General features: G+C 33.7%; 1 long non-coding RNA gene across 1 annotated transcript in view; it reads right to left on the bottom strand.

Moving 5' to 3' along the window:
- LOC147583231 (uncharacterized) overlaps nt 1–14,625 on the bottom strand; it is a 41,817-nt gene extending 27,192 nt beyond the window's left edge. Inside the window, exon 1 of the long non-coding RNA XR_015246526.1 lies at nt 14,524–14,625. This is a non-coding gene — a long non-coding RNA (uncharacterized LOC147583231). The remainder of the gene's footprint in view (nt 1–14,523) is intronic.
- Between the last annotated feature and the right edge of the window lie 1,010 nt (nt 14,626–15,635).

Consider the following 15,635-nt stretch of genomic DNA (forward strand, 5'->3'; position numbering starts at 1 on the left):
GTATTTAGTAATTAAAACTGAAATGTTTTAGTATAGAATGAACAATTATTTATATATATTTATTTAAAATAGAAGAGTGAATTCCACTGAAAAAAATGTGAAGCACAGAATATATCTGTAAGTTTTTTTTTTTTTTTAACCTAACTGGTTTTCATTTATTGCAAACAAGAGTTAATAACCAAATGCTGGCAAATCTAAGAATGTGTGTGTCCTTTAGTGGCTACTGAAGCAAGTATTGAATACTATTTTTAAATGTATGGAAATATATTTTTATTTCAAGATATGTTTATTTTTAAGACAAAGAGACCGTGAGTGGGGGGCGGACAGAAAAAGAGGGGGATAGAGGATTGGAAGTGGGCTTCTCTCTGTCACCAGAGAGCCTCTTGAACCATGAGATCATGACCTGAGCCAAAGTTGGATGCACAACCGAGTCACCCAGGAGCCCCTTTTTCTTTTCTTTTTTTAAAGTGTTTATTTAAATTCCAGTTAGCTAACATATAATGTAATATTAGTTTCAGGTATACAGTACAGAGATTCAACACTTTGACATTTTTAATCTGTAGGTTTTTTTTTTTTACTGTAGAAGCAAATTATTATAATTCACTTGATAATTTTCATTTGCACTAAACATAATAATAGAATATATGTGCTTTATATGTACATTATCTCTCAGATGAACCAGTAATACTTGTGCTTATAAATTTAGAAAAATGGTTTTTATTTTAATTTAGTTAACGATTTCAGCTCAATATTGACATTTTGATTAAAAGTATAATTTGCTTTAATGACACATAGTATTATTTTGCAGATTATATAATTTCCAAAATGCTTGATGTTAAGTAAACTACAATTGTGGACATTTATAATAAACATATGCTCTTAAAAATGCAAGCATCACTTCAGTCTAATCTGAATTTTGTAAATTGTTCATATTTAACATACCTGAAACAGGAAAATTATTCTTAATAAGAAATGCTTTTGAAATATTGTAACAAATGCTATGCAACTCTTTTGCATGCTCAATCTCATTTAATGGTAACAAAATTCTTCTATTTACAGAAAAGAAACTGAGGCTCAAAGAAGTTGTTACTTTTCCAAGGTCATTTGATACTAAATAGTGGAGCAGAAATTCAGTCCTTGGTTTATTTTATTCTACAGCCCGTGTAGAGCATGTACTTAAAAGGCACACTTATTCAAGTTTTCCATGAAGACTTCTTATCAACATAGTGTTCATGTTTAAAAATAAATAAATGGTGTATATTCATATTCTTGACATCACCTTTAGGATTGCTGAACTGATGGCAAATTTTTTCGTGTAAATGTTTCACAGTCACCTTTTGGGCCTAAGCCATATCTGACCTATTTTAATTTTTTTTTTAACGTTTATTTATTTTTGAGAGAGAGAGACAGACCATGAGTTGGGGGAGGGGCAGAGAAAGAGGGAGATACAGAATCTGAAGTAGGCTCCAGACTCTGAGCTGTCAGTGCAGAGCCTGACGTGGGGCTCGAACCCACAAACCATGAGAGCAAGCTCATGACTTGAGCTGAAGTCTGTCACTTAACTGACTTAGATGCTCCTTATCTGACCTATTAAAATTGAAATATATGGCCTATTTTAGAACCAAATATCCCCATCATTGTGTCAGGTGTATTAAAAACAAACCGGGGTGCCTGGGTGGCTCAGTCGGTTAAGCGTCCGACTTCAGCCCGGGTCACGTTCTCGCGGTCTGTGAGTTCGAGCCCCGCGTCGGGCTCTGTGTTGACTGCTCAGAGCCTGGAGCCTGCTTCCGATTCTGTGTCTCCCTCTCTCTCTGCCCCTCCCCCGTTCATGCTCTGTCTCTCTCTGTCTCAAAAATAAATAAACGTTGAAAAAATAAATAAATAAATAAATAAACGTTAAAAAAAAAAAAAAAACAAAACAACTATTGCCACAGCTGCAATTTGCCTATTATAGTAATTTTCTTTGAATGGGAACAAAATAAGTCAAGATAAAGAGAGGGACACTCTGATGTATATCACATAAATAAAATGATGTTTTTCTCCATCTAACGCACATTTTGTAGCTCTGGAGTCTTGAAACTCTTCATCTTTTAACCACAGTTTTTCCCATAAACCTTTCAGTTTTATCATTTGTATAATAAAAAGAACATATATTCACTAGATATCATGGACCAAACTCTTCCTAATGTATACGTTAATTGTGTGTATAAGAAAATGCTTGCTTATCTATGACTTATTTTGGCATGAATTAAAATGTTCTTTTAAAGTATAAGAATGTTGATGCTCTAATAGATGGTAGAAGTTTGAGGTAATATTACAACTTATAGCCAATGGAAAATATTTGCTATTAACCTTCCTGAAGTGTAATCATAAGAGTGCCTCACTAACATATATTTGCAAGGAGACTTTTGCGGACAGTTCATTTTAGTTAGCCTTGGTTATACAAAATAAAAGAACAATTTTTTAAAAATTTAAGGGCAGAATAAAATATTAACATCTGGCATGTACTTTTTTTAACTTTATTTTTTAGTGTTTAAAATTTACATCCAAATTAGTTAGTATATAGTGAAGCAATGAATTCAGTAGATTCCTTAGTGCCCCTTACCCATTTAGCCCATCCTAAATGGGCAACCCCTCCAGCAACCCTCAGTTTGTTCTCCATATTTATGAGTCTCTTTTGTTTTGACATGTACATTTTGATATGAATTAGGGCAGGCCACTCTTCTCAATCTTCAGATTAGTTCTTTCAAGATTTAACATGTATTAACTAAGACTACTTAGAAATTCTGCATCAAATTATTAATAGCAGAATTAGGTTTGTAATTGAATTAAAAATAAAATAAATTTTGCTTTAAAATTTTTCTTCAACTGAAAAACATGCGTATTAAAAATGAGCATTTTAAAAGTAAAATGTGTATGGAGTATTAGCAGTGGGGTAGAAGACAATTTGGGGTGTTTGTATCAATGATAATTGATATGTTACAAGTGCTTCAATAAATTACACTTTTCTTATTCCCAGATACAATTCCTGTATACACACATCTTATGGCTCATGTTGTACACATGTGCCCTTGTATGTGAATGAGCTTGACTATGGTGTCCATATTAAGTGACATCACAGTTTTGGGGGGACCATAGCTATGTTAAAGTCCTCAGCAAAAGCAAGCACCAGACAGGGAGTTAATGTTGCTTTGACTGCCAGTTGTGGCCCAGCTGGACACAGATCTGTTGGGATTTGGAGGAAAAAGTCATGATGGGTAATGAACAATTCAGTTGGTAAATTTTTTTGTTTTCCATCTGTACAGTAGAGGCTGGAGGACTATATTGGGTCTGCTATCTTAAAGAAATTCTTGGAATAGTTTTCTCATCAAAATATAACCATGCTCACTTATTAAAATACAGTAAGGAATTTGGGAACATTTCCTTAAAAGTAAGGAATTTGGGAAAATAAAGAACTGTGTTAACTTTTTTGAGGGACATTCATATACATTTTGTGAATTCCTATATTTGTGAATATCATTTATATTCATAGTTTCTCCCTGAAGCTAAGCATTATTTGTAACTAATATTAAGAGAGACTGTTTAGGTCCTTAATGAGAGTCTGAGATAGATGCTAATGAAACAGTAGCAAACATCAATGTTGCTTTGAAATATAATATCAGATTTGTTGGCTGAGATTTAAATTTTATAACAGTCCTTTAACAAATTACCAATATAATTTAGAACTTTATGAGTCATTCATACATTGTTAATAGCCTTTGTATCCTTTTTTTTTTAAAGAGGATTGAACTACATGAGCTCTAAAGTCTCTTCCAGCTCTAAGATTTGTTTTTAATTTTACATTTCAATGAATTTCCACCATGGCTTAAACTCTGATGTTGCCAAGGGTATTTTGATATTAAAGATTCCAATAATAGTATCTAAAGTCATGTGCTACAGAGAGAAGAAAATAAGGAAGAGGGTGAGGGAGAGAGAGGATGTTCCTTTATTACCAATGGATATTTAACTGTATTTTCTTGTTCAACATACTCAGTAATCAAGTAAGGAAAGAAAACTTTGGTTATGTTTTGGATATTTGAATATGCTTTTTTTGCATTGTTAGTTAACATATTTCCCAAAATCATATCAATTGGGAGAAAAAGTAACAGTTTGAACTCTAGTTTGTGTGAAAATCTCAAAACACTGAAACTCTGTAAGACTCTGCTTTAACCCTGTAGCAACTCATGCTTCTTAAGACAATAGAAAGTGTCATGTGATACTCTGAACTTATTCTTGTCATACCTTAATATGAGAATACCTTCTACTGTTCTGACCCTCACTAAAGATTAAATCTTGCCATTGCCAAAAAGGAAGAAAAAAATTCCCTCACCCAATCTCTGTTTTCACACATGGGAGAAAACCAGGTTTCAAATTTACTATAACTCAAGCTATTAAGGACTTTATTTGTCCAAGACAACACCTTTCACATTTGAATTGGTTCAGAATAGTTGCAAATTGCAACAGGACAGTATTATAGTTTTAGAGGAACAGATATTACTTAGAGAAGAACCGTAGTTTCTAAGGCAAAGATATAGCAAAGATAGTCAATCCATTTGACACAAGCTAATCAATAATTATATGATGATTATATCATAATTCATAATGGAATTATTTAACATATATAAAGTTTATTCAAACCACAAAGGCTTTTTCTCCTTTGTAGGATACCTTTTAATTGTATAGAAATAAAAATGTCTTTTTATTGATTATAAAATTGATATCCAGTTTATAAGACAGCCTTAAGACCAGCCAGAGATAACATGAAACAGTTATCATTCTGAGTATATTTTTTGATATCAAATATATACATATCTATAATATACATCATAAATATATAAAACATGCATAACAAAAGATGTATGATGTGTTTGTATTTGGATCATCTTTTACATATATTTGTAACCTGTTTTTTTCTTGGCATTATATCATAACTCATTTTCTGTATTGTTATTATTTTAGAACATAATTTTTAATACTTATGTTATATTTATCATAATGATTTGTCATAAAGCATTTAATCAATGTTTATTATTTGATACGTATTTTCAGTACAATAAATATTACTTCAGAGACTTCATTATACACAAAGATTTTGATATATCTGGTTATATATATATTAATTTTGAATTAACTTTGAATGTACTAATTCATCTAAAATTGGGGAGTCAACACTTAGCCTTTTATTTATTGCTAGTTTTGTCTTAGTGATCTGTTTTAATTATAGTCTTACCAGTAGTGTATGAGATCTATTATTTTCCTAAATTCTTGTCACTATAACCAATTTGTTTTTAAACTTTGTCATTTTGGCAGTTGGACAATGCTATCTTCTTTAGCTTGTATTTTCATTACAAATAAACATACAGTATTTTATTTTTCTTGATCATCTCATCTGGATTTCTTCCTTGATAATTGAGGAATATGTGTCCTTTTTGTCCTTTTCCTATCTGGTAATCTGTTTTTCTAGCACTGAATTCTATAGGGATTAGATCCTTTTTATTTTATTTATTTTTAAAGTTTATTTATTCTTTTGTTTCAAGTTTTTATTTAAGTTATAGTTAGGTAACACATAGTGTAATGTTGGTTTCAGGAATAGAATTTATTGATTCATCACTCACATCTAACTCCCAGTGCTCATCACAACAAGATCCTTTTTCAATTCTATTAAATAGCATTGTGCCTTTCAGACCTTATGGAGATGTTTCTCGGCTAATTTTTTCTAATTTGGATTCGTGATAAATGCAGGATTATTATATTAAAATATTATCTACTAAAAATATTTCTACACTCATAGTTTTTGGCAATATAACTTTATACATTTTTTTTTTTAAATTAGAAAATCTGAAAGAATTGATAGCTAGACACTTGAAGGTCAAAATAAAAGAAAATAATGTGGCTCAAATATATGCCCCTGAAGTGTGCCTATCAAGTAAATTAATGGGCCAAGAAAACACAGGTTTGGCATTTCAGGGGCCATTTTATTGGACTGATTGTATCTTTTAAAGATTAGTGGATTTCAGGTTGTGTCTCTAGAACCATTTGTTTCTTTGTAGGTGCCACACACAAACCTGTGATAGGTGAGGAGAAGAGAGCACACTCAGCAGACGGTGTACCAGGTCCCCTTTACCTGTATTTGTCATAACTGTGGTACTTCTCACTGTTCGTTTTACATAGTTGCATTTCTGTAATGAATTTCCTTTGTTTGCTTGTTAATTTTTTTAACATTTATTTATTTTTGAGAGACAGAGACAGAGCATGAGCCGGGGAGGGGCAGAGAGAGAGGGAGCCAGAATCTGAAGCAGGCTCCGGGCTCTGAGCTGTCAGCACAGGGCCTGATGTGGGGCTTAAACTCATGAACTGTAAGATCATGACCTGAGCTGAAGTCAGGCACTTAACCGCTTAACCAACTGAGCCACCCAGGCGCCCCTCCTTTTTTTTTTTTTTTTTTTATAGAAAATTCATCAGATAGTTAAGATTTATTGCTGTAGAAAATTTTCATATTTTATGTGAAATTATCGTGTTATATCAGATTTCACTATAAATCAACACAAAACCTTTCTGGAACTAGGAAGAGATTCAGTACTAAAATAATATAGATTTTAAGCAGCATAATAAGAAAGTATCCATATTTATCTAACATAGCTGTCTCAGATTATTGAGGTATCGATGATATAGCTGTGTCTGGACATTACCTACATAACAATTAGTGTTAAGCATAATTTACATATACCAACTATTTGAATCAAGTATAAATTATGTACATAGATATTAAATGTTAAGTTTTAAGATGTTAATTGTTTCAGGGATATTTTGTTTCATTGCTATTATGTCTTACTGTTTGGAGTTGAGGGAATTATGTATTCTCATCACATATGGACACAAATGTTCTAATTCCAATGAAAATTAGGGATGAATCTATGTTGTAGAGCAAAAATCAAAGCACAAAATACAGAAAACAAAACTGAATCTGGGCTGATCATCTTAAATTTTCTTTGCAGTTATATTGTAGATACACTTTAGTGATAGCTGCTCCGTGGGTACCAAAGCCTAATGATAAAGTGAAACTTGCAGATCCGAGCGCTCTGTTGAATATAATTATTGAGTGTTTACTCTGTGCCTGACACTTGCTAGAAAACACTCACATAAGATGCCAAGAAGTCTCCAGGAATATATTGCTCAGTGGTGTGAATTAAGTCTATTAGGAGCAAATTTGAAGTTTGCTAAAGCCTGATGTGGCAGAAACATTTACTGCTCACCAAATAGTCATGTGCTTTAGAATATTTTCCAGACCCCTTAGAGGTATATCAGGTTTTATTCTGGCCTGCAAGTTATTGACATGTATCATTTCTGCATCGAAGTATGTAAAACCAGGTATGTAACCCTCCACCTCTGTGTTTCCCTGCTGTGATATTTTGGAGAAACATGTTGAGATGACGAATTCATGAGATCAGTTGCTGTGTGGAGAGCCAGCCATCTTGTATCAGAATTTGTAGGAATAAGAACTAAACTTTTGTGAAGGCTTAGGATATAGAGGTCAACCCATTGTGACAGTATTGTCTAGTCCATCATGGATAATACACGACTCTTCTTTCTTTGCAAAGACTGTTGCTAAATGAACTTTTCCAAGTATATCAACAATTAGTTAATAATGATGCTCCTGATGTACAAAGGAGTAACTGAATGTCTTCAAATAGGATGTTTTGCCGCTCCAGGAATTTCCTGTGTTTCCTTGAGATTTTGTGCTGGAGGTTTCCTTGTGTGGTACCACATTGTGAAGCTCCTATTCATGAGGTCAAGAGGATCAACTTACAGAGATATTTCGGGTCCTACATCATTTTGACAGATATATATGTCATTTGGTACCTTTTTGCAAGGTGGTGGGGCATGAGAGAGAGAAAAAGTTAAATGGCATCTTCTATTCTTTTGGATCAGTGCTATCGAAGAGAAATACAATGCAAGCCACCTTTGTGATTTTAAATATTTGAGTAGCTACTTTAAAAAGTAGAAAGGAAGAAAATTAACCTCAATAACATACTTTATTCAGTACAGTGTATCCAACAATTACCATTTTAAATTGCAATCCATATAAAAGGCTATTAATTTCACATGAAGTCTTTGAAATCATGTGAATTTCTCATGAAGTCTTTTTTTTTTTAAACTTTTTTTTTTTTTTTCTCATGAAGTCTTTTAAAGCACATGTTAATTTGGATAAGTTACATTTCAAATGCTCAACAGTCACATGTTGCTGTTTCCAACCGTGCAGCTCTAGATACACCTTAAATTTATTACACATTATGTTTAGCATCTTGTTAGGTTCACTCAAAACCTTACCATATTTAATTCCTCATAGTATTCTTTTTCATTAGCAAATGAATGCACTCAGAATTAGAAAGTGATAGAGTTAAGGGTCAAACCAGTGCTCCCTCTTGCCTCTGGAAATGGAGCAACGCTCTAGGCAAGTAGAGTACCATTGGGAATCCTCTGTAATGGAAACAAGAGGGATAAGAGCCCCAATTAAAGTAATGGCATTAGTGATTAACTAAGGGGCGCCTGGGTGGCTCAGTTGGTTAAGCTTTGGACTTCTGGTTTTCGCTCAGGTCATGATCTCAAGGTTCATGAGTTTAAGCCTTGTATCAGGCTCTTCACTAGCAATGTGAAGTCTGCTTGGGATCCTCTCTCCCATCTCTCTCTGCCCCTCCCCCACTTGCTTGCTCGTGCTCACTCTATCTCTCTCTCTCAAAAATAAACATTAAAAAAATAAAGTAATGGCATTGGTAATTAACTTATTTTAGTTAATATTAAAGTAGAATTGTTACTATTCTACTTGAGGATAGATTGCATAATTGGGAGGCGTAAGAAGGGAAGGGCTTGTTGTGGGTGGGATCTTACTTCTGATTTGAGCAACTGAGTTTGCAGTGATGCTGTTTACAAAGAGACTGACATGGGCCTTGTTAATCTGAAGTCGGATTTAGTAATTTTTGAACAGTGGAATTGCCAGTACAGTGCAAGGAATCTTACCCACTTTTTTGTTTTAATCATATCTGTGTTACATTTGGTCACAAATACCAGATGGTAATGGCATCTGCTATTAAAAAAAAAAAAATGAGTCTACAGGAAGAAATACACATGGATTGGCAAGTCTTTAATATTATTACAGAAAGAAGAACACCAACAGCTAATTCAGATTTATAGAGTGTAACATTTACTAGCTTCTGTGTGCTTCTTCTTGTCTTTTTTAAAGGTACTTTCAACTTTGTCACCACACATACAAGAGTGGAGATTTTTACAGCATTTTCTAATTATGTGTTTATTTTTGGACCTGAAAAAACAATTCTAAGTGTTGCCACCTGGGCATCTGCCTTGGCAAAGTCTGTCAGATGAGGATATGCCATATACTTTGGAAAATCTGATCTTAAAAATCCAAAGGGCTTCTGATTTTTACCCTGATCAAATCATATTTTTAACTGAACAAAATAGGATATAAGATTTGACTAAGAACAAAACTTGGAATAATCAAGGCATTTCATTAGCTATTGATTGACAGGTAATACTGGTCCACAAATGAGAGCTGTCATGAAACAAAATGTAGGAATTATCCTGGAAAGTCATAATTGTGCCATTTTTATCTCTCTGTATTTAACATATCAGGGAAATATTAAAGTTGTTTGTGGTAAGTAGAGGTTTTACTGTATTTGATTATGGGTGAAATTTATTTAAATTGACTTTGATTATGTCTCCATAGGAACACTAACTTCACTGTCGCCAGCACATATAATCATCCTTAATAAGTTATTTGCAGAAATGCTGTTGCATTTGTGCAACATATCACTACAGTTGCTCTAGATTAGAGGAAGAAACTCTCAGGTTTCCCATTACCATGTAGTCTACTTTCAAGATCAGTAGTAAGTTTTACTGTATTTTATCATAAAGTATTCTAACATTGTTTTGACCATTTTAGTCACATCCCTCTTTCCCTGTTCATTATTTATGCCTCAAGAATTAGTCATTAGAAACATGGAGTTGGAACAAGGTGGTTCCTGCCACTCAAGTCATTAGGCAAGGGTCATGCAAAATGAATAAGCCAAATAGGGGGAAAGACTTTTCTGTGTTATTCTGTGTTGAAGAAGTTTCATCTCATATTTATGTGTTCTCACCTAATGTAGAGAAAACTTCACTTTGATCGCAGGTCTCCGTACTTGGTGGAAATGAGTGTTAGCTGATGGTATGAGTAATTGCCTTATGCTGGGCCCTGGGCTCAGAACTGATACTCCTTCAGGGTTCTGGTTAGTGTTTGATTCTGTTGGAATCCCTTGTACTTTGAAGTGCTCTAAGATGCAGTTGGCCCAGTAGGTTTCTTGTTTTTCTTTTTTCTCAGCCACTGAAAGCTTTTGAAAACCAGTTTATTCCCTTCCCATATACTGTTACCCCAACTTAGCAGAAATCATTCTCTAAAAATAAATAAAATTTAGAAAAACAATTGACTACAATGAGTTTCAGGTTACAGATTTGTAAGTCAAGAAAGCACCAATTACTCAGAATTTCAGATACTCAGTAGCTTGCACATGTCTGGGCATTGGCCCCCTCTGTACCTAAGTTTTACATTATATGTACCTGATTACTTGAAACTGTTTCTCAGCACAGTATTTTGTTAAGTATCTCTTTTATCAAAAATATAAATGCCATGCATATGTTTAAACATAAACCTTTCTGATTACTTTTTTAAAATTCCAATTAAACTAAAACATGCACCTGGGACCTTTTTACCATTATTGTAAATGTATGTGGCTTATGAATTACATATTTGTATTATCAAATATATAATTATTTTTCATATATTTAAGATTATCTTATTTTTCTGTCTTTTCACCTGCTAAACACCTTCTTCTGGTTTTCCCTTGGCCTATTTTGTGCTCCTGTCATCTTTCTAATTCCTTACAAGTGAGACAGAAGCAAATAGTTGTCATTTAATCATTTGCATTCTTGTTTTGATCCATTTTCATATGGCTATTACCTTGTGTAAAAATACTCTATATTCTTAAAATCTTTTACACATCTGAGCTTATCAAGGTACTAATACTAACTCTTCAAAATATTTTATAATACCTCATGTGTTTTGCTTTAACTAAACTATTTTGTATAGTACACAGATACACATTTTTTTATTCCTACACACAAAAGTGTTGATATCAAAGGCAGCTGGTGTTTCTTTGCTGAGTTGGAATCATATAAAACTAGAGTGTGCAATTAAATATTTTGGGAGAGCCATACCAACACAGCTAAAACACAGAGTTTTAGTGATTCAAGCTCAAAATGAAAGAACCACTTTAAGAATAAAACATGCTACAAATTGATGAAGCATGAAAAATAAAAACACAGAAGAATAACTTACCATTGTGCCAGAATTACATTAGTCATGTTAAACTCTTCAAGTTGGAAAATTTAAAACAGAAGACTAAGGTTTTACCTATAATTCCCGTGTTTAGTTTCGAATGATTTTTTTCTCCGAGATTTATGAACTTGCTCTAAATTCAGTCCACTTAAAAGTATAATGTTGCTTTTTATGACATGGGAGAAATAAATGGTTTATTTCCCTTAAATTGTGGATAGAAACTTAATGCTTATGAGTTTGATGGTATAGAATATATAATGCAATATACAGCATTTCATTATGGAACTGTCTTGCATTAGTATGCCTATACTTCTTACAGCTAGGTATATAAGGGAGCCAACGTGAGATACATTTATCAACAAAAATAACATACAAGGTGAATGCAAATGAAAATGTAGGAACTGAATGTAATTATCTCCCATGTGCATTATAAGAAAACTGTTGAATAATTCTGGATTTAAAACAGGTGGACAAAAGGAAGTTCATTTAGACGTTTTTGAAATTTGAGAGGTGGTCGGTGTCTCTTCATTTTGACACTCCTTACATACACACCAAAGGATGATTAAAATGTCATAAAATGTATGTGGAAGGGAACTGGAATAATGAAAGATTGCAAATATTTTTAATTTTTAATTAAATCTTATAAATTTAAAATTATCACTCATAATCTGTATTTCATGATAGTGTTCTGAACATTATTTACTAGATGATACTTGAAATGAAGAAAACCACCAATTTATGAAAGAAAGAAAACTAAATGTAGGAAGAAGACAGAAATTAGGAAAACAAAGTATATTGGGTATTATTTCACACTTTTTTGAAATTAAGGGTTAAGTATTCATTTAGTAATATAGAAACATAACAAATTTATCGTGAAAGCACCAACCAGTGTTATGTAAAAATAGCAACTTATTTTAAAAATCAGTAAAGGTATACTGAATCACCTAATAATATGCATTAGCCATAGCAAAATTGTTCCTGAAATACTACATTGCATAATTCCTGGAGAAGGGCAGTTCCTTAGTTCTTAAATATGGAGTGCATCATAAATCACATAAATTACCATTGAGTATTTAGCATATTTTAATATATTTAAAAATTTTTTTACTTCAGAAGAATGAACTGAAGGACAGAATTGTTCATTTCTTGGAGAAATATAGTAGAAAAGATATTTTTATGTACAGCACAAGTTTCATAGACAAATTCCATTGTGATTTAATTTTCCATACATAAATTCGTATATCATGGCTATATGCTACCGAAGTAAATTTGTCTGGCAGATAAAATGCAAGACAAAGTTTATAATATCTTTAGCTAAAGATTATGCTTAATTTTAAATATTTTTCCCATCATACCTCATGACACAAATGTGCAGAAGAATGGCAACTCTTAAAAGAAGCATCATGATTCTTAAAATTTAAACAAACTTTTCAGGTTGCTTAATTTAAGTTCTAGTCTCTTTGAAATAAAATATCTTAATTAAAAAAAAATCTGCCTTTACTATTGAATATTGTTTTGTTAAGCAAAAGGAATAATACATGTACATATTTGTCAAATTTAAAGAGCCTAGCACATGCTTAAATAGTTTTGATTACTTTTTCTGGAAAAGACTAGCAGCTTACATTATTCATATATTCAAGCTCTTGTTATAATGCACTGCTTGATATTAAAACTTTGCATGAAATACTGGTATTAATAGAATATTTTTCAGGAAAATTCAAATATATTGTAAATACAGGATAAACACCAGACTATTTATAGTTTAAAATGAAAGCTACAAAAATTCTATAATACATTTTGTAATTTTTACCATTCTTCATAATATAATTAGCCATTAAATGTAAAAAGTCATCTTTCAGTATTGGGATATAGATGTGGACACTGAAGTAGTTGTTATAGGGAATGTTAGGAATCTTTCCTGTTGTTAGGACATTTAAATTTTTTTCCTGTGGCTTAGAAAATAAAAATCAATATTTTTTCTTATTCCAAATGTTCTAGGAAGTGAAAATTTTGAAAAAAAAAACACTTTATGGAATAATTAATATATATTTGGAAATTCCGAGAAAATAAAAAATGTAATATTTAATACTGGACTGCATCAAGACCTTCTTTCTTTCTTCTTTGAGCCACACTTTTTCAAGTGACATGTTTCTTATATTATGTTTTCTGTTGGAAATCTAGACTTCATCATTTTTACTGATACTGTGTTTTGGGTCTCCAATTAAAAAGACCTTTCCTGCTAGCTTTGTTTTAATTGTGTGCTTTTCAAAGAGACTCCTTTTTCTAATCTTTTCTAACTTTTCTTTCCGAGTCTTCTAGCCCCACAGTTCCAGAGGCTGACTGACTGAGGCAGGTTGTAGAGAAATTTCTGGGCATGTTGTTAACATCTGACACAGTAAGTGAGAAAAAACCAGCACAATCACTGGACAGGTTCAAGGAGAATTGGCAGCTCCTGGAGATGAAAAGTTTGTGTTTGCTACTTACTAGTTACCTGAAGCACACTGGTTAAATTCAAACCCATTCATTTCTCAATTGCTTTGCTCCCTCTAAACCACTGTAATGGAAACCAAAAGGGGACCTTTATGGATGTTTTTTTGTTGATCTGTGTAGATCCAGTGTATCTTTATTTAGTCCGCCTTGTCTGACATTTTCCATAATGCTTTTAGTAGACACCATTATATTACGTAAATATTTCTGGTTACTGTTTATGGAGATGGTTGCCTAAATTTCTCCTTGGATAAAGCCTTTAATGCATTCACCCATAATCCCTATAGAGGAGCTACTCAAGTTTGGGAACTTTAGTGTTGCTCTTTGTACTTCAACTTTTAATATCAGAGCACATATTGAAACCATAAACACAATGAAAATTCAAAAAATATTCAGACCATATTAGAAGAATATACCCCCTCCTTTTTTTTTTATCCTTAAAGAGCCAAGGGCGTGGGGAGTGGCAGGAAGAAACATTCTTAAGATCTAAGCCCTGGACGCCATCCTGGGAGTGCTTAAACCCCTTAGAAACGTGCAACCTGAAGAACACCCCCTTTCGAAGTCTAAAACAATATTAGATTCCCAAAATGTATCGGCAAAGAAAGTCTTACCGTCAAACGCTTGCAGCAGGTTCCAGCTCAAACCCAGACTGAAAAGCTGAGCAGCTGGTGAACAAAAGTTTTAGCTTTTTTTTTTTTTTTTTTAACGAAGTCTGCAAAACTAATTTCCCTCAAAATAGGGCTCAATTTCCGTTAAAGAAAGCAGCGCTTACAAATCTCAGAATTCCTGATCACCCCCACCACATCCCACCTCTAAGCAATGGAAAACAATTCGAACTTTCACACGGATGTAAAGGTTTATTGAGAGGCCACTATTCTGCAGTAGGGCTTAAAAGACAAGAGAGGTAGGCTGAAACCTGAGGGACCGGTGGAGGGAAAGGTTCTGCCTTGGGGACACTTCTCAAAGATTCATCAATACTTTTTCCTAATCCAAACCAGATGGCTGGCTTGGTTTGCTGTCCTCATTAATCCCATTAACAACTTCAAAGACCTAGTAGCCATCCTCAGGACACCTGAGACAATGAAAATAACGGGGTTACACTGCTGGTGGCATCTTGAGGGTCCTGGGCAGTATAGGTGCGCGCGGATCTTCTGATGCCACAAGTCCCAGGCAGGACTTGACTGTTCCTGTAGCTCATTAAGTGCGGCTTGCTTGCTTGCTTTGTGTAAACGACTCTGCCCCCAGCAGACAGTGTCACCCCTCAAGCAAGTGGCAGTATTAAAGACCAGCCGTCGCTCATACTAATTAACTGGGGGCAAGTTTTCTAACTCATTTTGTATGATGCAAGATTGTAACCTGGGAGACCTGAAGCAGCACCCAGGTTTAGTGAGCTTTGGTGGATATCAAAGCATAAAATGTCCCAGTAAGTGGAACCATGGCGGTTTGCGGGGGTAGAAGCTGTACCATTAGCTGATTTAGTTTTGAGGGGAAGAGGGTGAATTTCTGGAGGGAGGTGAGGAGACCTGGGCTGGCTCCTGAGGGGAAAGACTGAAAATGTGCGTGCCCTATACACATCACATGTTACCAGGACGGTATCACTTCGGATTTTCCTGGCCGAAGTTTTGGGTGGACAAATGGCTAGGAGATTGACTCGGACCAGGAAAGCAGGGCGAAGGACATTGTGCAAAGCAAGGAGGACATATTCGGAAAGCCCAGGAAGAAA

This window comes from Puma concolor, chromosome A2 (genome assembly GCF_028749965.1).
Source record: "Puma concolor isolate L17-30 chromosome A2, mPumCon1.1.hap2, whole genome shotgun sequence".
Taxonomy (NCBI): Eukaryota; Metazoa; Chordata; class Mammalia; order Carnivora; family Felidae; genus Puma; species Puma concolor.